This window comes from Schistocerca cancellata, chromosome 9 (assembly GCF_023864275.1).
Source record: "Schistocerca cancellata isolate TAMUIC-IGC-003103 chromosome 9, iqSchCanc2.1, whole genome shotgun sequence".
NCBI lineage: Eukaryota > Metazoa > Arthropoda > Insecta > Orthoptera > Acrididae > Schistocerca > Schistocerca cancellata.
In genome coordinates, this window is record NC_064634.1 from 370288553 (window position 1) to 370310020 (window position 21468).

Sequence of the window (21468 nt, forward strand, 5' to 3'; positions counted from 1 at the left end):
GAGACAAGTGCAATTCGCTAAGAAATGTGTTCTCCACGGCTCAGCAAGCTACCAAGGAAGGTACCTCTCGTCCAGCTGCGTGGCCGCAGTGCGCCTGCAGAACTTAGAGCTTGCCACGCATCTGCTCTCGCTGTTCGACAGGTAGCAGAAGGCAAGGCGCGCTTTTTCGCATGTTTTCTCGACGACGAGAGCCGGTTGATGTGCATGTAAGCGTAGCATATGAAGCAGAATAGCACGAACCATTCGTAGTCAGGTGCAAAGTCGCAGTATGGCACCAGGTGGCGAACATATGTTTCTGTGGCCACCACTAGTTTCCAGCAAAGTGAATACCACTGACTGAGGGCCCTGTGTTGTAGCCCCAGTGGCGCAATTGGTTAGCGCACGGTACTTATAAGGCAGTAGCCGTGCGCAATGCCGGGGTTGTGAGTTCGAGCCTCTCCTGGGGCATATTTTATTTCGTGGCACAGTCTCTGACAGCAACAGGAGGCTACGTTTGAGATGTATCAGCTATTTGAGGAATATAATCGTGCATTCGATACGGTAGCTGCGTCTTCCTCGGTAGTATAGTGGTAGTATCCCCTCCTGTCACCCGGAGACCGGGGTTCGATTCCCCGCCGGGAGAGACATCCGATTTTTAATTGCTGCACTATCACTCGCCGTCTTAGTGTAGGACGTTTGCAGGTACTAGCAACATGTGTCTCCCACACAGGCAGCTGCCTACAGCGCATCCTCGGTAGTATAGTGGTTAGTATCCCCGCCTGTCACCCGGGAGACCGGGGTTCGATTCCCCGCCGGGGAGAGACATCCGATTTTTAATTGCTGCACTATCACTCGCCGAACTTAGTGTAGGACGTTTTGCAGGTACTAGCAACATGTGTCTCCCACACAGGCAGCTGTCTACAGTGCATCCTCGGTAGTATAGTGTTAGTATCCCCGCCTGTCACGCGGGAGACCGGGGTTCGATTCCCGCCGGGGAGATGCGATTTTTATCTCACAAACCTGTTCGAGAGTTGCGCGTATGGGGATCGGAAGAGCATAAAGTTTGCGATCAAGGAGTGTAGTTGGTGCAAAATCTAAAAAAAAATGCTACATCTTAGGAGTGGTTCTTGCATTCTTCACACATCAGGGTTTGCTACTGAGGCTGAATCAAAGCACCCCAGCCGACGCTCTGGGCGTAGTAATCGAGCTGGACACAGTCTGCAAAAGAAATATTTTAGCAGAGCGTGGTTTCGATCCACGGACCTCTGGGTTATGGGCCCAGCACGCTTCCACTGCGCCACTCTGCTGTGTGGGAGAGTACTGGCTCTTCGTCACATCACGTCCTCACACCTGGGCAGTGTTGTCTGCGTCGCTTTCACACGCCTACATGTGATTGCGTAACATCTCCTACAGCTCTCAGCTTGACTTGTCTCGACTTTGCTCGACTGACGCTACGCTGACGCTTGCAGGCAGCGATATTTACCACGATCGCCCCGACATGCAGCTGCGAGAAAGCACAGGAGTAACAAGCACTCCACGATGCGGCGACATACGAAATCCACTGACCAGCTACTCGTCGGAAACTAACAAAATGCCGACCCTGCCAAGATTCGAACCTGGAATCTTCTGATCCGTAGTCAGACGCGTTATCCGTTGCGCCACAGGGCCACCGGCAGCATTTTGTCTACGAGACAAGTGCAATTCGCTAAGAAATGTGTTCTCCACGCTCAGCAAGCTACCAAGGAAGGTACCTCTCGTCCAGCTGCGTGGCCGCAGTGCGCCTGCAGAACTTAGAGCTTGCCACGCATCTGCTCTCGCTGTTCGACAGGTAGCAGAAGGCAAGGCGCGCTTTTTCGCATGTTTTCTCGACGACGAGAGCCGGTTGATGTGCATGTAAGCGTAGCATATGAAGCAAGAATAGCACGAACCATTCGTAGTCAGGTGCAAAAGTCGCAGTATGGCACCAGGTGGCGAACATATGTTTCTGTGGCCACCACTAGTTTCCAGCAAAGTGAATACCACTGACTGAGGGCCCTGTGTTGTAGCCCCAGTGGCGCAATTGGTTAGCGCACGGTACTTATAAGGCAGTAGCCGTGCGCAATGCCGGGGTTGTGAGTTCGAGCCTCTCCTGGGGCATATTTTTATTTCGTGGCACAGTCTCTGACAGCAACAGGAGGCTACGTTTGAGATGTATCAGCTATTTGAGGAATATAATCGTGCATTCGATACGGTAAGCTGCGTCTTCCTCGGTAGTATAGTGGTTAGTATCCCCTCCTGTCACCCGGGAGACCGGGGTTCGATTCCCCGCCCGGGGAGAGACATCCGATTTTAATTGCTGCACTATCACTCGCCGTCCTTAGTGTAGGACGTTTGCAGGTACTAGCAACATGTGTCTCCCACACAGGCAGCTGCCTACAGCGCATCCTCGGTAGTATAGTGGTTAGTATCCCCGCCTGTCACCCGGGAGACCGGGGTTCGATTCCCCGCCGGGGAGAGACATCCGATTTTTAATTGCTGCACTATCACTCGCCGAACTTAGTGTAGGACGTTTGCAGGTACTAGCAACATGTGTCTCCCACACAGGCAGCTGTCTACAGTGCATCCTCGGTAGTATAGTGGTTAGGTATCCCGCCTGTCACGCGGGGACCGGGGTTCGATTCCCCGCCGGGGAGATGCGATTTTTATCTCACAAACCTGTTCGAGAGTTGCGCGTATGGGATCGGAAGAGCATAAAGTTTGCGATCAAGAGTGTAGTTGGTGCAAAATCTAAAAAAAAATGCTACATCTTAGGAAGTGGTTCTTGCATTCTTCACACATCAGGGTTTGCTACTGAGGCTGAATCAAAGCACCCCAGCCGACGCTCTGGGCGTAGTAATCGAGCTGGACACAGTCTGCAAAGAAATATTTTTAGCAGAGCGTGGTTTCGATCCACGGACCTCTGGGTTATTGGGCCCCAGCACGCTTCCACTGCGCCACTCTGCTGTGTGGGAGAGTACTGGCTCTTCGTCACATCACGTCTCACACCTGGGCAGTGTTGTCTGCGTCGCTTTCACACGCCTACATGTGATTGCGTAACATCTCCTACAGCTCTCAGCTTGACTTGTCTCGACTTTGCTCGACTGACGCTACGCTGACGCTTGCAGGCAGCGATATTTACCACGATCGCCCCGACATGCAGCTGCGAGAAGGCACAGGAGTAACAAAGCACTCCACGATGCGGCGACATACGAAATCCACTGCCCAGCTACTCGTCGGAAACTAACAAAATGCCGACCCTGCCAAGATTCGAACCTGGAATCTTCTGATCGTAGTCAGACGCGTTATCCGTTGCGCCACAGGGCCACCGGCAGCATTTTGTCTCGAGACAAGTGCAATTCGCTAAGAAATGTGTTCTCCACGGCTCAGCAAGCTACCAAGGAAGGTACCTCTCGTCCAGCTGCGTGGCCGCAGTGCGCCTGCAGAACTTAGAGCTTGCCACGCATCTGCTCTCGCTGTTCGACAGGTAGCAGAAGGCAAGCGCGCTTTTTCGCATGTTTTCTCGACGACGAGAGCCGGTTGATGTGCATGTAAGCGTAGCATATGAAGCAAGAATAGCACGAACCATTCGTAGTCAGGTGCAAAAGTCGCAGTATGGCACCAGGTGGCGAACATATGTTCTGTGGCCACCACTAGTTTCCAGCAAAGTGAATACCACTGACTGAGGGCCCTGTGTTGTAGCCCCAGTGGCGCAATTGGTTAGCGCACGGTACTTATAAGGCAGTAGCCGTGCGCAATGCCGGGGTTGTGAGTTCGAGCCTCTCCTGGGGCATATTTTTATTTCGTGGCACAGTCTCTGACAGCAACAGGAGGCTACGTTTGAGATGTATCAGCTATTTGAGGAATATAATCGTGCATTCGATACGGTAGCTGCGTCTTCCTCGGTAGTATAGTGGTTAGTATCCCTCCTGTCACCCGGGAGACCGGGGTTCGATCCCCGCCGGGGAGAGACATCCGATTTTTAATTGCTGCACTATCACTCGCCGTCTTAGTGTAGGACGTTTGCAGGTACTAGCAACATGTGTCTCCCACACAGGCAGCTGCCTACAGCGCATCCTCGGTAGTATAGTGGTTAGTATCCCCGCCTGTCACCCGGGAGACCGGGGTTTCGATTCCCCGCCGGGGAGAGACATCCGATTTTTAATTGCTGCACTATCACTCGCCGAACTTAGTGTAGGACGTTTGCAGGTACTAGCAACATGTGTCTCCCACACAGGCAGCTGTCTACAGTGCATCCTCGGTAGTATAGTGGTTAGTATCCCCGCCTGTCACGCGGAGACCGGGGTTCGATTCCCCGCCGGGGAGATGCGATTTTTATCTCACAAACCTGTTCGAGAGTTGCGCGTATGGGGATCGGAGAGCATAAAGTTTGCGATCAAGGAGTGTAGTTGGTGCAAAATCTAAAAAAAAATGCTACATCTTAGGAAGTGGGTTCTTGCATTCTTCACACATCAGGGTTTGCTACTGAGGCTGAATCAAAGCACCCCAGCCGACGCTCTGGGCGTAGTAATCGAGCTGGACACAGTCTGCAAAAGAAATATTTTTAGCAGAGCGTGGTTTCGATCCACGGACCTCTGGGTTATGGGCCCAGCACGCTTCCACTGCGCCACTCTGCTGTGTGGGAGAGTACTGGCTCTTCGTCACATCACGTCTCACACCTGGGCAGTGTTGTCTGCGTCGCTTTCACACGCCTACATGTGATTGCGTAACATCTCCTACAGCTCTCAGCTTGACTTGTCTCGACTTGCTCGACTGACGCTACGCTGACGCTTGCAGGCAGCGATATTTACCACGATCGCCCGACATGCAGCTGCGAGAAGCACAGGGAGTAACAAAGCACTCCACGATGCGGCGACATACGAAATCCACTGCCCAGCTACTCGTCGGAAACTAACAAAATGCCGACCCTGCCAAGATTCGAACCTGGAATCTTCTGATCCGTAGTCAGACGCGTTATCCGTTGCGCCACAGGGCCACCGGCAGCATTTTGTCTACGAGACAAGTGCAATTCGCTAAGAAATGTGTTCTCCACGGCTCAGCAAGCTACCAAGGAAGGTACCTCTCGTCCAGCTGCGTGGCCGCAGTGCGCCTGCAGAACTTAGAGCTTGCACGCATCTGCTCTCGCTGTTCGACAGGTAGCAGAAGGCAAGGCGCGCTTTTTCGCATGTTTTCTCGACGACGAGAGCCGGTTGATGTGCATGTAAGCGTAGCATATGAAGCAAGAATAGCACGAACCATTCGTAGTCAGGTGCAAAAGTCGCAGTATGGCACCAGGTGGCGAACATATGTTTCTGTGGCCACCACTAGTTTCCAGCAAAGTGAATACCACTGACTGAGGGCCCTGTGTTGTAGCCCCAGTGCGCAATTGGTTAGCGCACGGTACTTATAAGGCAGTAGCCGTGCGCAATGCCGGGGTTGTGAGTTCGAGCCTCTCCTGGGGCATATTTTTATTTCGTGGCACAGTCTCTGACAGCAACAGGAGGCTACGTTTGAGATGTATCAGCTATTTGAGGAATATAATCGTGCATTCGATACGGTAGCTGCGTCTTCTCGGTAGTATAGTGGTTAGTATCCCCTCCTGTCACCCGGAGACCGGGGTTCGATTCCCCGCCGGGAGAGACATCCGATTTTTAATTGCTGCACTATCACTCGCCGTCTTAGTGTAGGACGTTTGCAGGTACTAGCAACATGTGTCTCCCACACAGGCAGCTGCCTACAGCGCATCCTCGGTAGTATAGTGGTTAGTATCCCCGCCTGTCACCCGGGAGACCGGGGTTCGATTCCCCGCCGGGGAGAGACATCCGATTTTTAATTGCTGCACTATCACTCGCCGAACTTAGTGTAGGACGTTTGCAGGTACTAGCAACATGTGTCTCCCACACAGGCAGCTGTCTACAGTGCATCCTCGGTAGTATAGTGGTTAGTATCCCGCCTGTCACGCGGGAGACCGGGGTTCGATTCCCCGCCGGGGAGATGCGATTTTTATCTCACAAACCTGTTCGAGAGTTGCGCGTATGGGGATCGGAAGAGCATAAAGTTTGCGATCAAGGAGTGTAGTTGGTGCAAAATCTAAAAAAAAAATGCTACATCTTAGGAAGTGGTTCTTGCATTCTTCACACATCAGGGTTTGCTACTGAGGCTGAATCAAAGCACCCCAGCCGACGCTCTGGGCGTAGTAATCGAGCTGGACACAGTCTGCAAAAGAAATATTTTTAGCAGAGCGTGGTTTCGATCCACGGACCTCTGGGTTATGGGCCCAGCACGCTTCCACTGCGCCACTCTGCTGTGTGGGAGAGTACTGGCTCTTCGTCACATCACGTCTCACACCTGGGCAGTGTTGTCTGCGTCGCTTTCACACGCCTACATGTGATTGCGTAACATCTCCTACAGCTCTCAGCTTGACTTGTCTCGACTTTGCTCGACTGACGCTACGCTGACGCTTGCAGGCAGCGATATTTACCACGATCGCCCGACATGCAGCTGCGAGAAGCACAGGAGTAACAAAGCACTCCACGATGCGGCGACATACGAAATCCACTGCCCAGCTACTCGTCGGAAACTAACAAAATGCCGACCCTGCCAAGATTCGAACCTGGAATCTTCTGATCCGTAGTCAGACGCGTTATCCGTTGCGCCACAGGGCCACCGGCAGCATTTTGTCTACGAGACAAGTGCAATTCGCTAAGAAATGTGTTCTCCACGGCTCAGCAAGCTACCAAGGAAGGTACCTCTCGTCCAGCTGCGTGGCCGCAGTGCGCCTGCAGAACTTAGAGCTTGCCACGCATCTGCTCTCGCTGTTCGACAGGTAGCAGAAGGCAAGGCGCGCTTTTTCGCATGTTTTCTCGACGACGAGAGCCGGTTGATGTGCATGTAAGCGTAGCATATGAAGCAAGAATAGCACGAACCATTCGTAGTCAGGTGCAAAAGTCGCAGTATGGCACCAGGTGGCGAACATATGTTTCTGTGGCCACCACTAGTTTCCAGCAAAGTGAATACCACTGACTGAGGGCCCTGTGTTGTAGCCCCAGTGGCGCAATTGGTTAGCGCACGGTACTTATAAGGCAGTAGCCGTGCGCAATGCCGGGGTTGTGAGTTCGAGCCTCTCCTGGGGCATATTTTTATTTCGTGGCACAGTCTCTGACAGCAACAGGAGGCTACGTTGAGATGTATCAGCTATTTGAGGAATATAATCGTGCATTCGATACGGTAGCTGCGTCTTCCTCGGTAGTATAGTGGTTAGTATCCCCTCCTGTCACCCGGGAGACCGGGGTTCGATTCCCCGCCGGGGAGAGACATCCGATTTTTAATTGCTGCACTATCACTCGCCGTCTTAGTGTAGGACGTTTGCAGGTACTAGCAACATGTGTCTCCCACACAGGCAGCTGCCTACAGCGCATCCTCGGTAGTATAGTGGTTAGTATCCCGCCTGTCACCCGGGAGACCGGGGTTCGATCCCCGCCGGGGAGAGACATCCGATTTTTAATTGCTGCACTATCACTCGCCGAACTTAGTGTAGGACGTTTGCAGGTACTAGCAACATGTGTCTCCCACACAGGCAGCTGTCTACAGTGCATCCTCGGTAGTATAGTGGTTAGTATCCCCGCCTGTCACGCGGGAGACCGGGGTTCGATTCCCCGCCGGGGAGATGCGATTTTTATCTCACAAACCTGTTCGAGAGTTGCGCGTATGGGGATCGAAGAGCATAAAGTTGCGATCAAGGAGTGTAGTTGGTGCAAAATCTAAAAAAAAATGCTACATCTTAGGAAGTGGTTCTTGCATTCTTCACACATCAGGGTTTGCTACTGAGGCTGAATCAAAGCACCCCAGCCGACGCTCTGGGCGTAGTAATCGAGCTGGACACAGTCTGCAAAAGAAATATTTTTAGCAGAGCGTGGTTTCGATCCACGGACCTCTGGGTTATGGGCCCAGCACGCTTCCACTGCGCCACTCTGCTGTGTGGGAGAGTTACGGGCTCTTCGTCACATCACGTCTCACACCTGGGCAGTGTTTGTCTGCGTCGCTTTCACACGCCTACATGTGATTGCGTAACATCTCCTACAGCTCTCAGCTTGACTTGTCTCGACTTTGCTCGACTGACGCTACGCTGACGCTTGCAGGCAGCGATATTTACCACGATCGCCCCGACATGCAGCTGCGAGAAGCACAGGAGTAACAAAGCACTCCACGATGCGGCGACATACGAAATCCACTGACCAGCTACTCGTCGGAAACTAACAAAATGCCGACCCTGCCAAGATTCGAACCTGGAATCTTCTGATCCGTAGTCAGACGCGTTATCCGTTGCGCCACAGGGCCACCGGCAGCATTTTGTCTACGAGACAAGTGCAATTCGCTAAGAAATGTGTTCTCCACGGCTCAGCAAGCTACCAAGGAAGGTACCTCTCGTCCAGCTGCGTGGCCGCAGTGCGCCTGCAGAACTTAGAGCTTGCCACGCATCTGCTCTCGCTGTTCGACAGGTAGCAGAAGGCAAGGCGCGCTTTTTCGCATGTTTTCTCGACGACGAGAGCCGGTTGATGTGCATGTAAGCGTAGCATATGAAGCAAGAATAGCACGAACCATTCGTAGTCAGGTGCAAAAGTCGCAGTATGGCACCAGGTGGCGAACATATGTTTCTGTGGCCACCACTAGTTTCCAGCAAAGTGAATACCACTGACTGAGGGCCCTGTGTTGTAGCCCCAGTGGCGCAATTGGTTAGCGCACGGTACTTATAAGGCAGTAGCCGTGCGCAATGCCGGGGTTGTGAGTTCGAGCCTCTCCTGGGGCATATTTTTATTTCGTGGCACAGTCTCTGACAGCAACAGGAGGCTACGTTTGAGATGTATCAGCTATTTGAGGAATATAATCGTGCATTCGATACGGTAGCTGCGTCTTCCTCGGTAGTATAGTGGTTAGTATCCCCTCCTGTCACCCGGGAGACCGGGGTTCGATTCCCCGCCGGGGAGAGACATCCGATTTTTAATTGCTGCACTATCACTCGCCGTCTTAGTGTAGGACGTTTGCAGGTACTAGCAACATGTGTCTCCCACACAGGCAGCTGCCTACAGCGCATCCTCGGTAGTATAGTGGTTAGTATCCCCGCCTGTCACCCGGGAGACCGGGGTTCGATTCCCCGCCGGGGAGAGACATCCGATTTTTAATTGCTGCACTATCACTCGCCGAACTTAGTGTAGGACGTTTGCAGGTACTAGCAACATGTGTCTCCCACACAGGCAGCTGTCTACAGTGCATCCTCGGTAGTATAGTGGTTAGTATCCCCGCCTGTCACGCGGGAGACCGGGGTTCGATTCCCCGCCGGGGAGATGCGATTTTTATCTCACAAACCTGTTCGAGAGTTGCGCGTATGGGGATCGGAAGAGCATAAAGTTTGCGATCAAGGAGTGTAGTTGGTGCAAAATCTAAAAAAAAATGCTACATCTTAGGAAGTGGTTCTTGCATTCTTCACACATCAGGGTTTGCTACTGAGGCTGAATCAAAGCACCCCAGCCGACGCTCTGGGCGTAGTAATCGAGCTGGACACAGTCTGCAAAAGAAATATTTTTAGCAGAGCGTGGTTTCGATCCACGGACCTCTGGGTTATGGGCCCAGCACGCTTCCACTGCGCCACTCTGCTGTGTGGGAGAGTACTGGCTCTTCGTCACATCACGTCTCACACCTGGGCAGTGTTGTCTGCGTCGCTTTCACACGCCTACATGTGATTGCGTAACATCTCCTACAGCTCTCAGCTTGACTTGTCTCGACTTTGCTCGACTGACGCTACGCTGACGCTTGCAGGCAGCGATATTTACCACGATCGCCCCGACATGCAGCTGCGAGAAGCACAGGAGTAACAAAGCACTCCACGATGCGGCGACATACGAAATCCACTGACCAGCTACTCGTCGGAAACTAACAAAATGCCGACCCTGCCAAGATTCGAACCTGGAATCTTCTGATCCGTAGTCAGACGCGTTATCCGTTGCGCCACAGGGCCACCGGCAGCATTTTGTCTACGAGACAAGTGCAATTCGCTAAGAAATGTGTTCTCCACGGCTCAGCAAGCTACCAAGGAAGGTACCTCTCGTCCAGCTGCGTGGCCGCAGTGCGCCTGCAGAACTTAGAGCTTGCCACGCATCTGCTCTCGCTGTTCGACAGGTAGCAGAAGGCAAGGCGCGCTTTTTCGCATGTTTTCTCGACGACGAGAGCCGGTTGATGTGCATGTAAGCGTAGCATATGAAGCAAGAATAGCACGAACCATTCGTAGTCAGGTGCAAAAGTCGCAGTATGGCACCAGGTGGCGAACATATGTTTCTGTGGCCACCACTAGTTTCCAGCAAAGTGAATACCACTGACTGAGGGCCCTGTGTTGTAGCCCCAGTGGCGCAATTGGTTAGCGCACGGTACTTATAAGGCAGTAGCCGTGCGCAATGCCGGGGTTGTGAGTTCGAGCCTCTCCTGGGGCATATTTTTATTTCGTGGCACAGTCTCTGACAGCAACAGGAGGCTACGTTTGAGATGTATCAGCTATTTGAGGAATATAATCGTGCATTCGATACGGTAGCTGCGTCTTCCTCGGTAGTATAGTGGTTAGTATCCCCTCCTGTCACCCGGGAGACCGGGGTTCGATTCCCCGCCGGGGAGAGACATCCGATTTTTAATTGCTGCACTATCACTCGCCGTCTTAGTGTAGGACGTTTGCAGGTACTAGCAACATGTGTCTCCCACACAGGCAGCTGCCTACAGCGCATCCTCGGTAGTATAGTGGTTAGTATCCCCGCCTGTCACCCGGGAGACCGGGGTTCGATTCCCCGCCGGGGAGAGACATCCGATTTTTAATTGCTGCACTATCACTCGCCGAACTTAGTGTAGGACGTTTGCAGGTACTAGCAACATGTGTCTCCCACACAGGCAGCTGTCTACAGTGCATCCTCGGTAGTATAGTGGTTAGTATCCCCGCCTGTCACGCGGGAGACCGGGGTTCGATTCCCCGCCGGGGAGATGCGATTTTTATCTCACAAACCTGTTCGAGAGTTGCGCGTATGGGGATCGGAAGAGCATAAAGTTTGCGATCAAGGAGTGTAGTTGGTGCAAAATCTAAAAAAAAATGCTACATCTTAGGAAGTGGTTCTTGCATTCTTCACACATCAGGGTTTGCTACTGAGGCTGAATCAAAGCACCCCAGCCGACGCTCTGGGCGTAGTAATCGAGCTGGACACAGTCTGCAAAAGAAATATTTTTAGCAGAGCGTGGTTTCGATCCACGGACCTCTGGGTTATGGGCCCAGCACGCTTCCACTGCGCCACTCTGCTGTGTGGGAGAGTACTGGCTCTTCGTCACATCACGTCTCACACCTGGGCAGTGTTGTCTGCGTCGCTTTCACACGCCTACATGTGATTGCGTAACATCTCCTACAGCTCTCAGCTTGACTTGTCTCGACTTTGCTCGACTGACGCTACGCTGACGCTTGCAGGCAGCGATATTTACCACGATCGCCCCGACATGCAGCTGCGAGAAGCACAGGAGTAACAAAGCACTCCACGATGCGGCGACATACGAAATCCACTGACCAGCTACTCGTCGGAAACTAACAAAATGCCGACCCTGCCAAGATTCGAACCTGGAATCTTCTGATCCGTAGTCAGACGCGTTATCCGTTGCGCCACAGGGCCACCGGCAGCATTTTGTCTACGAGACAAGTGCAATTCGCTAAGAAATGTGTTCTCCACGGCTCAGCAAGCTACCAAGGAAGGTACCTCTCGTCCAGCTGCGTGGCCGCAGTGCGCCTGCAGAACTTAGAGCTTGCCACGCATCTGCTCTCGCTGTTCGACAGGTAGCAGAAGGCAAGGCGCGCTTTTTCGCATGTTTTCTCGACGACGAGAGCCGGTTGATGTGCATGTAAGCGTAGCATATGAAGCAAGAATAGCACGAACCATTCGTAGTCAGGTGCAAAAGTCGCAGTATGGCACCAGGTGGCGAACATATGTTTCTGTGGCCACCACTAGTTTCCAGCAAAGTGAATACCACTGACTGAGGGCCCTGTGTTGTAGCCCCAGTGGCGCAATTGGTTAGCGCACGGTACTTATAAGGCAGTAGCCGTGCGCAATGCCGGGGTTGTGAGTTCGAGCCTCTCCTGGGGCATATTTTTATTTCGTGGCACAGTCTCTGACAGCAACAGGAGGCTACGTTTGAGATGTATCAGCTATTTGAGGAATATAATCGTGCATTCGATACGGTAGCTGCGTCTTCCTCGGTAGTATAGTGGTTAGTATCCCCTCCTGTCACCCGGGAGACCGGGGTTCGATTCCCCGCCGGGGAGAGACATCCGATTTTTAATTGCTGCACTATCACTCGCCGTCTTAGTGTAGGACGTTTGCAGGTACTAGCAACATGTGTCTCCCACACAGGCAGCTGCCTACAGCGCATCCTCGGTAGTATAGTGGTTAGTATCCCCGCCTGTCACCCGGGAGACCGGGGTTCGATTCCCCGCCGGGGAGAGACATCCGATTTTTAATTGCTGCACTATCACTCGCCGAACTTAGTGTAGGACGTTTGCAGGTACTAGCAACATGTGTCTCCCACACAGGCAGCTGTCTACAGTGCATCCTCGGTAGTATAGTGGTTAGTATCCCCGCCTGTCACGCGGGAGACCGGGGTTCGATTCCCCGCCGGGGAGATGCGATTTTTATCTCACAAACCTGTTCGAGAGTTGCGCGTATGGGGATCGGAAGAGCATAAAGTTTGCGATCAAGGAGTGTAGTTGGTGCAAAATCTAAAAAAAAATGCTACATCTTAGGAAGTGGTTCTTGCATTCTTCACACATCAGGGTTTGCTACTGAGGCTGAATCAAAGCACCCCAGCCGACGCTCTGGGCGTAGTAATCGAGCTGGACACAGTCTGCAAAAGAAATATTTTTAGCAGAGCGTGGTTTCGATCCACGGACCTCTGGGTTATGGGCCCAGCACGCTTCCACTGCGCCACTCTGCTGTGTGGGAGAGTACTGGCTCTTCGTCACATCACGTCTCACACCTGGGCAGTGTTGTCTGCGTCGCTTTCACACGCCTACATGTGATTGCGTAACATCTCCTACAGCTCTCAGCTTGACTTGTCTCGACTTTGCTCGACTGACGCTACGCTGACGCTTGCAGGCAGCGATATTTACCACGATCGCCCCGACATGCAGCTGCGAGAAGCACAGGAGTAACAAAGCACTCCACGATGCGGCGACATACGAAATCCACTGCCCAGCTACTCGTCGGAAACTAACAAAATGCCGACCCTGCCAAGATTCGAACCTGGAATCTTCTGATCCGTAGTCAGACGCGTTATCCGTTGCGCCACAGGGCCACCGGCAGCATTTTGTCTACGAGACAAGTGCAATTCGCTAAGAAATGTGTTCTCCACGGCTCAGCAAGCTACCAAGGAAGGTACCTCTCGTCCAGCTGCGTGGCCGCAGTGCGCCTGCAGAACTTAGAGCTTGCCACGCATCTGCTCTCGCTGTTCGACAGGTAGCAGAAGGCAAGGCGCGCTTTTTCGCATGTTTTCTCGACGACGAGAGCCGGTTGATGTGCATGTAAGCGTAGCATATGAAGCAAGAATAGCACGAACCATTCGTAGTCAGGTGCAAAAGTCGCAGTATGGCACCAGGTGGCGAACATATGTTTCTGTGGCCACCACTAGTTTCCAGCAAAGTGAATACCACTGACTGAGGGCCCTGTGTTGTAGCCCCAGTGGCGCAATTGGTTAGCGCACGGTACTTATAAGGCAGTAGCCGTGCGCAATGCCGGGGTTGTGAGTTCGAGCCTCTCCTGGGGCATATTTTTATTTCGTGGCACAGTCTCTGACAGCAACAGGAGGCTACGTTTGAGATGTATCAGCTATTTGAGGAATATAATCGTGCATTCGATACGGTAGCTGCGTCTTCCTCGGTAGTATAGTGGTTAGTATCCCCTCCTGTCACCCGGGAGACCGGGGTTCGATTCCCCGCCGGGGAGAGACATCCGATTTTTAATTGCTGCACTATCACTCGCCGTCTTAGTGTAGGACGTTTGCAGGTACTAGCAACATGTGTCTCCCACACAGGCAGCTGCCTACAGCGCATCCTCGGTAGTATAGTGGTTAGTATCCCCGCCTGTCACCCGGGAGACCGGGGTTCGATTCCCCGCCGGGGAGAGACATCCGATTTTTAATTGCTGCACTATCACTCGCCGAACTTAGTGTAGGACGTTTGCAGGTACTAGCAACATGTGTCTCCCACACAGGCAGCTGTCTACAGTGCATCCTCGGTAGTATAGTGGTTAGTATCCCCGCCTGTCACGCGGGAGACCGGGGTTCGATTCCCCGCCGGGGAGATGCGATTTTTATCTCACAAACCTGTTCGAGAGTTGCGCGTATGGGGATCGGAAGAGCATAAAGTTTGCGATCAAGGAGTGTAGTTGGTGCAAAATCTAAAAAAAAATGCTACATCTTAGGAAGTGGTTCTTGCATTCTTCACACATCAGGGTTTGCTACTGAGGCTGAATCAAAGCACCCCAGCCGACGCTCTGGGCGTAGTAATCGAGCTGGACACAGTCTGCAAAAGAAATATTTTTAGCAGAGCGTGGTTTCGATCCACGGACCTCTGGGTTATGGGCCCAGCACGCTTCCACTGCGCCACTCTGCTGTGTGGGAGAGTACTGGCTCTTCGTCACATCACGTCTCACACCTGGGCAGTGTTGTCTGCGTCGCTTTCACACGCCTACATGTGATTGCGTAACATCTCCTACAGCTCTCAGCTTGACTTGTCTCGACTTTGCTCGACTGACGCTACGCTGACGCTTGCAGGCAGCGATATTTACCACGATCGCCCCGACATGCAGCTGCGAGAAGCACAGGAGTAACAAAGCACTCCACGATGCGGCGACATACGAAATCCACTGACCAGCTACTCGTCGGAAACTAACAAAATGCCGACCCTGCCAAGATTCGAACCTGGAATCTTCTGATCCGTAGTCAGACGCGTTATCCGTTGCGCCACAGGGCCACCGGCAGCATTTTGTCTACGAGACAAGTGCAATTCGCTAAGAAATGTGTTCTCCACGGCTCAGCAAGCTACCAAGGAAGGTACCTCTCGTCCAGCTGCGTGGCCGCAGTGCGCCTGCAGAACTTAGAGCTTGCCACGCATCTGCTCTCGCTGTTCGACAGGTAGCAGAAGGCAAGGCGCGCTTTTTCGCATGTTTTCTCGACGACGAGAGCCGGTTGATGTGCATGTAAGCGTAGCATATGAAGCAAGAATAGCACGAACCATTCGTAGTCAGGTGCAAAAGTCGCAGTATGGCACCAGGTGGCGAACATATGTTTCTGTGGCCACCACTAGTTTCCAGCAAAGTGAATACCACTGACTGAGGGCCCTGTGTTGTAGCCCCAGTGGCGCAATTGGTTAGCGCACGGTACTTATAAGGCAGTAGCCGTGCGCAATGCCGGGGTTGTGAGTTCGAGCCTCTCCTGGGGCATATTTTTATTTCGTGGCACAGTCTCTGACAGCAACAGGAGGCTACGTTTGAGATGTATCAGCTATTTGAGGAATATAATCGTGCATTCGATACGGTAGCTGCGTCTTCCTCGGTAGTATAGTGGTTAGTATCCCCTCCTGTCACCCGGGAGACCGGGGTTCGATTCCCCGCCGGGGAGAGACATCCGATTTTTAATTGCTGCACTATCACTCGCCGTCTTAGTGTAGGACGTTTGCAGGTACTAGCAACATGTGTCTCCCACACAGGCAGCTGCCTACAGCGCATCCTCGGTAGTATAGTGGTTAGTATCCCCGCCTGTCACCCGGGAGACCGGGGTTCGATTCCCCGCCGGGGAGAGACATCCGATTTTTAATTGCTGCACTATCACTCGCCGAACTTAGTGTAGGACGTTTGCAGGTACTAGCAACATGTGTCTCCCACACAGGCAGCTGTCTACAGTGCATCCTCGGTAGTATAGTGGTTAGTATCCCCGCCTGTCACGCGGGAGACCGGGGTTCGATTCCCCGCCGGGGAGATGCGATTTTTATCTCACAAACCTGTTCGAGAGTTGCGCGTATGGGGATCGGAAGAGCATAAAGTTTGCGATCAAGGAGTGTAGTTGGTGCAAAATCTAAAAAAAAATGCTACATCTTAGGAAGTGGTTCTTGCATTCTTCACACATCAGGGTTTGCTACTGAGGCTGAATCAAAGCACCCCAGCCGACGCTCTGGGCGTAGTAATCGAGCTGGACACAGTCTGCAAAAGAAATATTTTTAGCAGAGCGTGGTTTCGATCCACGGACCTCTGGGTTATGGGCCCAGCACGCTTCCACTGCGCCACTCTGCTGTGTGGGAGAGTACTGGCTCTTCGTCACATCACGTCTCACACCTGGGCAGTGTTGTCTGCGTCGCTTTCACACGCCTACATGTGATTGCGTAACATCTCCTACAGCTCTCAGCTTGACTTGTCTCGACTTTGCTCGACTGACGCTACGCTGACGCTTGCAGGCAGCGATATTTACCACGATCGCCCCGACATGCAGCTGCGAGAAGCACAGGAGTAACAAAGCACTCCACGATGCGGCGACATACGAAATCCACTGACCAGCTACTCGTCGGAAACTAACAAAATGCCGACCCTGCCAAGATTCGAACCTGGAATCTTCTGATCCGTAGTCAGACGCGTTATCCGTTGCGCCACAGGGCCACCGGCAGCATTTTGTCTACGAGACAAGTGCAATTCGCTAAGAAATGTGTTCTCCACGGCTCAGCAAGCTACCAAGGAAGGTACCTCTCGTCCAGCTGCGTGGCCGCAGTGCGCCTGCAGAACTTAGAGCTTGCCACGCATCTGCTCTCGCTGTTCGACAGGTAGCAGAAGGCAAGGCGCGCTTTTTCGCATGTTTTCTCGACGACGAGAGCCGGTTGATGTGCATGTAAGCGTAGCATATGAAGCAAGAATAGCACGAACCATTCGTAGTCAGGTGCAAAAGTCGCAGTATGGCACCAGGTGGCGAACATATGTTTCTGTGGCCACCACTAGTTTCCAGCAAAGTGAATACCACTGACTGAGGGCCCTGTGTTGTAGCCCCAGTGGCGCAATTGGTTAGCGCACGGTACTTATAAGGCAGTAGCCGTGCGCAATGCCGGGGTTGTGAGTTCGAGCCTCTCCTGGGGCATATTTTTATTTCGTGGCACAGTCTCTGACAGCAACAGGAGGCTACGTTTGAGATGTATCAGCTATTTGAGGAATATAATCGTGCATTCGATACGGTAGCTGCGTCTTCCTCGGTAGTATAGTGGTTAGTATCCCCTCCTGTCACCCGGGAGACCGGGGTTCGATTCCCCGCCGGGGAGAGACATCCGATTTTTAATTGCTGCACTATCACTCGCCGTCTTAGTGTAGGACGTTTGCAGGTACTAGCAACATGTGTCTCCCACACAGGCAGCTGCCTACAGCGCATCCTCGGTAGTATAGTGGTTAGTATCCCCGCCTGTCACCCGGGAGACCGGGGTTCGATTCCCCGCCGGGGAGAGACATCCGATTTTTAATTGCTGCACTATCACTCGCCGAACTTAGTGTAGGACGTTTGCAGGTACTAGCAACATGTGTCTCCCACACAGGCAGCTGTCTACAGTGCATCCTCGGTAGTATAGTGGTTAGTATCCCCGCCTGTCACGCGGGAGACCGGGGTTCGATTCCCCGCCGGGGAGATGCGATTTTTATCTCACAAACCTGTTCGAGAGTTGCGCGTATGGGGATCGGAAGAGCATAAAGTTTGCGATCAAGGAGTGTAGTTGGTGCAAAATCTAAAAAAAAATGCTACATCTTTGGAAGTGGTTCTTGCATTCTTCACACATCAGGGTTTGCTACTGAGGCTGAATCAAAGCACCCCAGCCGACGCTCTGGGCGTAGTAATCGAGCTGGACACAGTCTGCAAAAGAAATATTTTTAGCAGAGCGTGGTTTCGATCCACGGACCGCTGGGTTATGGGCCCAGCACGCTTCCACTGCGCCACTCTGCTGTGTGGGAGAGTACTGGCTCTTCGTCACATCACGTCTCACACCTGGGCAGTGTTGTCTGCGTCGCTTTCACACGCCTACATGTGATTGCGTAACATCTCCTACAGCTCTCAGCTTGACTTGTCTCGACTTTGCTCGACTGACGCTACGCTGACGCTTGCAGGCAGCGATATTTACCACGATCGCCCCGACATGCAGCTGCGAGAAGCACAGGAGTAACAAAGCACTCCACGATGCGGCGACATACGAAATCCACTGCCCAGCTACTCGTCGGAAACTAACAAAATGCCGACCCTGCCAAGATTCGAACCTGGAATCTTCTGATCCGTAGTCAGACGCGTTATCCGTTGCGCCACAGGGCCACCGGCAGCATTTTGTCTACGAGACAAGTGCAATTCGCTAAGAAATGTGTTCTCCACGGCTCAGCAAGCTCCCAAGGAAGGTACCTCTCGTCCAGCTGCGTGGCCGCAGTGCGCCTGCAGAACTTAGAGCTTGCCACGCATCTGCTCTCGCTGTTCGACAGGTAGCAGAAGGCAAGGCGCGCTTTTTCGCATGTTTTCTCGACGACGAGAGCCGGTTGATGTGCATGTAAGCGTAGCATATGAAGCAAGAATAGCACGAACCATTCGTAGTCAGGTGCAAAAGTCGCAGTATGGCACCAGGTGGCGAACATATGTTTCTGTGGCCACCACTAGTTTCCAGCAAAGTGAATACCACTGACTGAGGGCCCTGTGTTGTAGCCCCAGTGGCGCAATTGGTTAGCGCACGGTACTTATAAGGCAGTAGCCGTGCGCAATGCCGGGGTTGTGAGTTCGAGCCTCTCCTGGGGCATATTTTTATTTCGTGGCACAGTCTCTGACAGCAACAGGAGGCTACGTTTGAGATGTATCAGCTATTTGAGGAATATAATCGTGCATTCGATACGGTAGCTGCGTCTTCCTCGGTAGTATAGTGGTTAGTATCCCCTCCTGTCACCCGGGAGACCGGGGTTCGATTCCCCGCCGGGGAGAGACATCCGATTTTTAATTGCTGCACTATCACTCGCCGTCTTAGTGTAGGACGTTTGCAGGTACTAGCAACATGTGTCTCCCACACAGGCAGCTGCCTACAGCGCATCCTCGGTAGTATAGTGGTTAGTATCCCCGCCTGTCACCCGGGAGACCGGGGTTCGATTCCCCGCCGGGGAGAGACATCCGATTTTTAATTGCTGCACTATCACTCGCCGAACTTAGTGTAGGACGTTTGCAGGTACTAGCAACATGTGTCTCCCACACAGGCAGCTGTCTACAGTGCATCCTCGGTAGTATAGTGGTTAGTATCCCCGCCTGTCACGCGGGAGACCGGGGTTCGATTCCCCGCCTGGGAGATGCGATTTTTATCTCACAAACCTGTTCGAGAGTTGCGCGTATGGGGATCGGAAGAGCATAAAGTTTGCGATCAAGGAGTGTAGTTGGTGCAAAATCTAAAAAAAAATGCTACATCTTAGGAAGTGGTTCTTGCATTCTTCACACATCAGGGTTTGCTACTGAGGCTGAATCAAAGCACCCCAGCCGACGCTCTGGGCGTAGTAATCGAGCTGGACACAGTCTGCAAAAGAAATATTTTTAGCAGAGCGTGGTTTCGATCCACGGACCGCTGGGTTATGGGCCCAGCACGCTTCCACTGCGCCACTCTGCTGTGTGGGAGAGTACTGGCTCTTCGTCACATCACGTCTCACACCTGGGCAGTGTTGTCTGCGTCGCTTTCACACGCCTACATGTGATTGCGTAACATCTCCTACAGCTCTCAGCTTGACTTGTCTCGACTTTGCTCGACTGACGCTACGCTGACGCTTGCAGGCAGCGATATTTACCACGATCGCCCCGACATGCAGCTGCGAGAAGCACAGGAGTAACAAAGCACTCCACGATGCGGCGACATACGAAATCCACTGCCCAGCTACTCGTCGGAAACTAACAAAATGCCGACCCTGCCAAGATTCGAACCTAGAATCTTCTGATCCGTAGTCAGACGCGTTATCCGTTGCGCCACAGGGCCACCGGCAGCATTTTGTCTACGAGACAAGTGCAATTCGCTAAGAAATGAGTTCCCCACGACTCAGCAAGCCCCCAAGGAAGGTACCTCTCGTCCAGCTGCGTGGCCGCAGTGCGCCTGCAGAACTTAGAGCTTGCCACGCATCTGCTCTCGCTGTTCGACAGGTAGCAGAAGGCAAGGCGCGCTTTTTCGCATGTTTTCTCGACGACGAGAGCCGGTTGATGTGCATGTAAGCGTAGCATATGAAGCAAGAATAGCACGAACCATTCGTAGTCAGGTGCAAAAGTCGCAGTATGGCACCAGGTGGCGAACATATGTTTCTGTGGCCACCACTAGTTTCCAGCAAAGTGAATACCACTGACTGAGGGCCCTGTGTTGTAGCCCCAGTGGCGCTGTAGTGGTGTGTGTATGTGTATGCATAGAGGTGACCGTATTTCCCAGCTTGCGCAATTTCTACCTCAATGACTGACATCTTTACATATAATGTGACGACCATTAACATGAACAGAATCCAGACCGATGTAAAACTTCGAGCGTTTACCGACTTCATCCGCCGAACGAACGTGGACATTGGGCTACTACAGGAAGTTTGCGTGGAACCGACAGTAGCTGGTTTTACCACTATAGTAAATATTAGCAAAGAAGACCATACTGGGACCGCAATTTTATTACGCGATGGCATCCCCCACTCAAATGTAGTACGGCTCATTAATGGCAGAGGCATCGCATGTATAGTTAACGGTATTAAGATTGTCAACTTATATGCACCATCCGGCAGCAACCGCCGACAGGAACGGTCCTCATTTTATAAAAACGATCTCCCCTTTTTAATTGGTGGACATGCTGAGAACTGTATTTTAGGCGGAGATTTTAACTGCGTTCTTTCACCAAAGGATCAAACGCCCAACTTTAATAAGTGCACAGAGCTCGACTGTCTTGTGCAAGGACTGAAACTACTAGACAGCTGGGAACAAATACACGGCGATCGCGTAGCATACACGCACATTACCAGTAATTCTGCCAGCAGGATCGACCGGATTTATGTCTCGCCCGCTCTTGGTCGTAGGGTAGCCAACAGTGATATCGCCCCCGTCAGCTTTTCAGACCATAGCGTCCACCAGTGCTATGTCAACCTCCAACGCCCACAAGTAACTCGTGGGAGGGGTTTTTGGAAACTGAATGTTGGCCTGTTGCAAGACAGAGAGCTGGACGAAGAGATAACACGGGTGTGGGAGCAACTACAGCGCACACAAACCAGGTATCGGTCTATCACCGAATGGTGGCTCCATAGTGCAAAACCTAAACTTCGGACAACGATTAAACGCTATGCGTATCAGAAGTCGTACTGGCGTAGGCAGACAATAGAATTTTATTTTTCTGGTCTTCGGGAGTTATACCACTGCGCTGACATCACA

General features: G+C 52.5%; 51 non-coding genes across 51 annotated transcripts; 31 read left to right on the forward strand and 20 right to left on the reverse strand.

Moving 5' to 3' along the window:
* Positions 1-355: 355 nt before the first annotated feature.
* Trnai-uau (transfer RNA isoleucine (anticodon UAU)) lies at positions 356-447 on the forward strand. Its single transcript is given in 2 exon segments — positions 356-393; positions 412-447. It is a non-coding gene; the product is annotated as a tRNA-Ile (tRNA).
* A 280-nt stretch (positions 448-727) lies between these two features.
* Positions 728-799, forward strand: Trnad-guc (transfer RNA aspartic acid (anticodon GUC)). The gene has a single exon. It is a non-coding gene; the product is annotated as a tRNA-Asp (tRNA).
* A 415-nt stretch (positions 800-1214) lies between these two features.
* On the reverse strand, positions 1215-1286 carry Trnam-cau (transfer RNA methionine (anticodon CAU)). The gene has a single exon. It is a non-coding gene; the product is annotated as a tRNA-Met (tRNA).
* Positions 1287-1574: 288 nt separating this feature from the next.
* Positions 1575-1647, reverse strand: Trnar-acg (transfer RNA arginine (anticodon ACG)). Its single transcript has one exon. It is a non-coding gene; the product is annotated as a tRNA-Arg (tRNA).
* Positions 1648-2023: 376 nt separating this feature from the next.
* On the forward strand, positions 2024-2115 carry Trnai-uau (transfer RNA isoleucine (anticodon UAU)). Its single transcript is given in 2 exon segments — positions 2024-2061; positions 2080-2115. It is a non-coding gene; the product is annotated as a tRNA-Ile (tRNA).
* A 286-nt stretch (positions 2116-2401) lies between these two features.
* On the forward strand, positions 2402-2473 carry Trnad-guc (transfer RNA aspartic acid (anticodon GUC)). The gene has a single exon. It is a non-coding gene; the product is annotated as a tRNA-Asp (tRNA).
* Positions 2474-3695: 1222 nt separating this feature from the next.
* On the forward strand, positions 3696-3787 carry Trnai-uau (transfer RNA isoleucine (anticodon UAU)). The gene is given in 2 exon segments: positions 3696-3733; positions 3752-3787. It is a non-coding gene; the product is annotated as a tRNA-Ile (tRNA).
* Positions 3788-4249: 462 nt separating this feature from the next.
* Trnad-guc (transfer RNA aspartic acid (anticodon GUC)) lies at positions 4250-4320 on the forward strand. The gene has a single exon. It is a non-coding gene; the product is annotated as a tRNA-Asp (tRNA).
* A 239-nt stretch (positions 4321-4559) lies between these two features.
* Positions 4560-4631, reverse strand: Trnam-cau (transfer RNA methionine (anticodon CAU)). Its single transcript has one exon. It is a non-coding gene; the product is annotated as a tRNA-Met (tRNA).
* Positions 4632-4917: 286 nt separating this feature from the next.
* On the reverse strand, positions 4918-4990 carry Trnar-acg (transfer RNA arginine (anticodon ACG)). Its single transcript has one exon. It is a non-coding gene; the product is annotated as a tRNA-Arg (tRNA).
* Positions 4991-5738: 748 nt separating this feature from the next.
* Positions 5739-5810, forward strand: Trnad-guc (transfer RNA aspartic acid (anticodon GUC)). The gene has a single exon. It is a non-coding gene; the product is annotated as a tRNA-Asp (tRNA).
* A 107-nt stretch (positions 5811-5917) lies between these two features.
* Trnad-guc (transfer RNA aspartic acid (anticodon GUC)) lies at positions 5918-5988 on the forward strand. Its single transcript has one exon. It is a non-coding gene; the product is annotated as a tRNA-Asp (tRNA).
* A 240-nt stretch (positions 5989-6228) lies between these two features.
* Trnam-cau (transfer RNA methionine (anticodon CAU)) lies at positions 6229-6300 on the reverse strand. The gene has a single exon. It is a non-coding gene; the product is annotated as a tRNA-Met (tRNA).
* Positions 6301-6586: 286 nt separating this feature from the next.
* Positions 6587-6659, reverse strand: Trnar-acg (transfer RNA arginine (anticodon ACG)). Its single transcript has one exon. It is a non-coding gene; the product is annotated as a tRNA-Arg (tRNA).
* A 377-nt stretch (positions 6660-7036) lies between these two features.
* Positions 7037-7128, forward strand: Trnai-uau (transfer RNA isoleucine (anticodon UAU)). Its single transcript is given in 2 exon segments — positions 7037-7074; positions 7093-7128. It is a non-coding gene; the product is annotated as a tRNA-Ile (tRNA).
* Positions 7129-7588: 460 nt separating this feature from the next.
* Trnad-guc (transfer RNA aspartic acid (anticodon GUC)) lies at positions 7589-7660 on the forward strand. Its single transcript has one exon. It is a non-coding gene; the product is annotated as a tRNA-Asp (tRNA).
* Positions 7661-7897: 237 nt separating this feature from the next.
* Positions 7898-7969, reverse strand: Trnam-cau (transfer RNA methionine (anticodon CAU)). Its single transcript has one exon. It is a non-coding gene; the product is annotated as a tRNA-Met (tRNA).
* A 289-nt stretch (positions 7970-8258) lies between these two features.
* On the reverse strand, positions 8259-8331 carry Trnar-acg (transfer RNA arginine (anticodon ACG)). Its single transcript has one exon. It is a non-coding gene; the product is annotated as a tRNA-Arg (tRNA).
* Positions 8332-8708: 377 nt separating this feature from the next.
* Positions 8709-8800, forward strand: Trnai-uau (transfer RNA isoleucine (anticodon UAU)). Its single transcript is given in 2 exon segments — positions 8709-8746; positions 8765-8800. It is a non-coding gene; the product is annotated as a tRNA-Ile (tRNA).
* A 284-nt stretch (positions 8801-9084) lies between these two features.
* Trnad-guc (transfer RNA aspartic acid (anticodon GUC)) lies at positions 9085-9156 on the forward strand. Its single transcript has one exon. It is a non-coding gene; the product is annotated as a tRNA-Asp (tRNA).
* A 107-nt stretch (positions 9157-9263) lies between these two features.
* Trnad-guc (transfer RNA aspartic acid (anticodon GUC)) lies at positions 9264-9335 on the forward strand. The gene has a single exon. It is a non-coding gene; the product is annotated as a tRNA-Asp (tRNA).
* A 239-nt stretch (positions 9336-9574) lies between these two features.
* Trnam-cau (transfer RNA methionine (anticodon CAU)) lies at positions 9575-9646 on the reverse strand. Its single transcript has one exon. It is a non-coding gene; the product is annotated as a tRNA-Met (tRNA).
* Positions 9647-9933: 287 nt separating this feature from the next.
* Trnar-acg (transfer RNA arginine (anticodon ACG)) lies at positions 9934-10006 on the reverse strand. The gene has a single exon. It is a non-coding gene; the product is annotated as a tRNA-Arg (tRNA).
* Positions 10007-10383: 377 nt separating this feature from the next.
* Positions 10384-10475, forward strand: Trnai-uau (transfer RNA isoleucine (anticodon UAU)). Its single transcript is given in 2 exon segments — positions 10384-10421; positions 10440-10475. It is a non-coding gene; the product is annotated as a tRNA-Ile (tRNA).
* A 284-nt stretch (positions 10476-10759) lies between these two features.
* Trnad-guc (transfer RNA aspartic acid (anticodon GUC)) lies at positions 10760-10831 on the forward strand. The gene has a single exon. It is a non-coding gene; the product is annotated as a tRNA-Asp (tRNA).
* A 107-nt stretch (positions 10832-10938) lies between these two features.
* Positions 10939-11010, forward strand: Trnad-guc (transfer RNA aspartic acid (anticodon GUC)). The gene has a single exon. It is a non-coding gene; the product is annotated as a tRNA-Asp (tRNA).
* Positions 11011-11249: 239 nt separating this feature from the next.
* On the reverse strand, positions 11250-11321 carry Trnam-cau (transfer RNA methionine (anticodon CAU)). The gene has a single exon. It is a non-coding gene; the product is annotated as a tRNA-Met (tRNA).
* A 287-nt stretch (positions 11322-11608) lies between these two features.
* Positions 11609-11681, reverse strand: Trnar-acg (transfer RNA arginine (anticodon ACG)). The gene has a single exon. It is a non-coding gene; the product is annotated as a tRNA-Arg (tRNA).
* Positions 11682-12058: 377 nt separating this feature from the next.
* On the forward strand, positions 12059-12150 carry Trnai-uau (transfer RNA isoleucine (anticodon UAU)). Its single transcript is given in 2 exon segments — positions 12059-12096; positions 12115-12150. It is a non-coding gene; the product is annotated as a tRNA-Ile (tRNA).
* Positions 12151-12434: 284 nt separating this feature from the next.
* On the forward strand, positions 12435-12506 carry Trnad-guc (transfer RNA aspartic acid (anticodon GUC)). Its single transcript has one exon. It is a non-coding gene; the product is annotated as a tRNA-Asp (tRNA).
* Positions 12507-12613: 107 nt separating this feature from the next.
* Positions 12614-12685, forward strand: Trnad-guc (transfer RNA aspartic acid (anticodon GUC)). The gene has a single exon. It is a non-coding gene; the product is annotated as a tRNA-Asp (tRNA).
* Positions 12686-12924: 239 nt separating this feature from the next.
* Trnam-cau (transfer RNA methionine (anticodon CAU)) lies at positions 12925-12996 on the reverse strand. The gene has a single exon. It is a non-coding gene; the product is annotated as a tRNA-Met (tRNA).
* Positions 12997-13283: 287 nt separating this feature from the next.
* On the reverse strand, positions 13284-13356 carry Trnar-acg (transfer RNA arginine (anticodon ACG)). The gene has a single exon. It is a non-coding gene; the product is annotated as a tRNA-Arg (tRNA).
* A 377-nt stretch (positions 13357-13733) lies between these two features.
* Positions 13734-13825, forward strand: Trnai-uau (transfer RNA isoleucine (anticodon UAU)). Its single transcript is given in 2 exon segments — positions 13734-13771; positions 13790-13825. It is a non-coding gene; the product is annotated as a tRNA-Ile (tRNA).
* Positions 13826-14109: 284 nt separating this feature from the next.
* On the forward strand, positions 14110-14181 carry Trnad-guc (transfer RNA aspartic acid (anticodon GUC)). Its single transcript has one exon. It is a non-coding gene; the product is annotated as a tRNA-Asp (tRNA).
* Positions 14182-14288: 107 nt separating this feature from the next.
* Positions 14289-14360, forward strand: Trnad-guc (transfer RNA aspartic acid (anticodon GUC)). Its single transcript has one exon. It is a non-coding gene; the product is annotated as a tRNA-Asp (tRNA).
* A 239-nt stretch (positions 14361-14599) lies between these two features.
* Positions 14600-14671, reverse strand: Trnam-cau (transfer RNA methionine (anticodon CAU)). Its single transcript has one exon. It is a non-coding gene; the product is annotated as a tRNA-Met (tRNA).
* A 287-nt stretch (positions 14672-14958) lies between these two features.
* Trnar-acg (transfer RNA arginine (anticodon ACG)) lies at positions 14959-15031 on the reverse strand. Its single transcript has one exon. It is a non-coding gene; the product is annotated as a tRNA-Arg (tRNA).
* A 377-nt stretch (positions 15032-15408) lies between these two features.
* On the forward strand, positions 15409-15500 carry Trnai-uau (transfer RNA isoleucine (anticodon UAU)). Its single transcript is given in 2 exon segments — positions 15409-15446; positions 15465-15500. It is a non-coding gene; the product is annotated as a tRNA-Ile (tRNA).
* A 284-nt stretch (positions 15501-15784) lies between these two features.
* On the forward strand, positions 15785-15856 carry Trnad-guc (transfer RNA aspartic acid (anticodon GUC)). Its single transcript has one exon. It is a non-coding gene; the product is annotated as a tRNA-Asp (tRNA).
* Positions 15857-15963: 107 nt separating this feature from the next.
* On the forward strand, positions 15964-16035 carry Trnad-guc (transfer RNA aspartic acid (anticodon GUC)). The gene has a single exon. It is a non-coding gene; the product is annotated as a tRNA-Asp (tRNA).
* Positions 16036-16274: 239 nt separating this feature from the next.
* Trnam-cau (transfer RNA methionine (anticodon CAU)) lies at positions 16275-16346 on the reverse strand. The gene has a single exon. It is a non-coding gene; the product is annotated as a tRNA-Met (tRNA).
* Positions 16347-16633: 287 nt separating this feature from the next.
* On the reverse strand, positions 16634-16706 carry Trnar-acg (transfer RNA arginine (anticodon ACG)). Its single transcript has one exon. It is a non-coding gene; the product is annotated as a tRNA-Arg (tRNA).
* A 377-nt stretch (positions 16707-17083) lies between these two features.
* On the forward strand, positions 17084-17175 carry Trnai-uau (transfer RNA isoleucine (anticodon UAU)). The gene is given in 2 exon segments: positions 17084-17121; positions 17140-17175. It is a non-coding gene; the product is annotated as a tRNA-Ile (tRNA).
* Positions 17176-17459: 284 nt separating this feature from the next.
* Positions 17460-17531, forward strand: Trnad-guc (transfer RNA aspartic acid (anticodon GUC)). The gene has a single exon. It is a non-coding gene; the product is annotated as a tRNA-Asp (tRNA).
* Positions 17532-17638: 107 nt separating this feature from the next.
* On the forward strand, positions 17639-17710 carry Trnad-guc (transfer RNA aspartic acid (anticodon GUC)). The gene has a single exon. It is a non-coding gene; the product is annotated as a tRNA-Asp (tRNA).
* A 598-nt stretch (positions 17711-18308) lies between these two features.
* On the reverse strand, positions 18309-18381 carry Trnar-acg (transfer RNA arginine (anticodon ACG)). The gene has a single exon. It is a non-coding gene; the product is annotated as a tRNA-Arg (tRNA).
* A 377-nt stretch (positions 18382-18758) lies between these two features.
* On the forward strand, positions 18759-18850 carry Trnai-uau (transfer RNA isoleucine (anticodon UAU)). Its single transcript is given in 2 exon segments — positions 18759-18796; positions 18815-18850. It is a non-coding gene; the product is annotated as a tRNA-Ile (tRNA).
* Positions 18851-19134: 284 nt separating this feature from the next.
* Trnad-guc (transfer RNA aspartic acid (anticodon GUC)) lies at positions 19135-19206 on the forward strand. The gene has a single exon. It is a non-coding gene; the product is annotated as a tRNA-Asp (tRNA).
* Positions 19207-19313: 107 nt separating this feature from the next.
* Trnad-guc (transfer RNA aspartic acid (anticodon GUC)) lies at positions 19314-19385 on the forward strand. Its single transcript has one exon. It is a non-coding gene; the product is annotated as a tRNA-Asp (tRNA).
* A 598-nt stretch (positions 19386-19983) lies between these two features.
* Trnar-acg (transfer RNA arginine (anticodon ACG)) lies at positions 19984-20056 on the reverse strand. The gene has a single exon. It is a non-coding gene; the product is annotated as a tRNA-Arg (tRNA).
* Positions 20057-21468: the final 1412 nt, after the last annotated feature.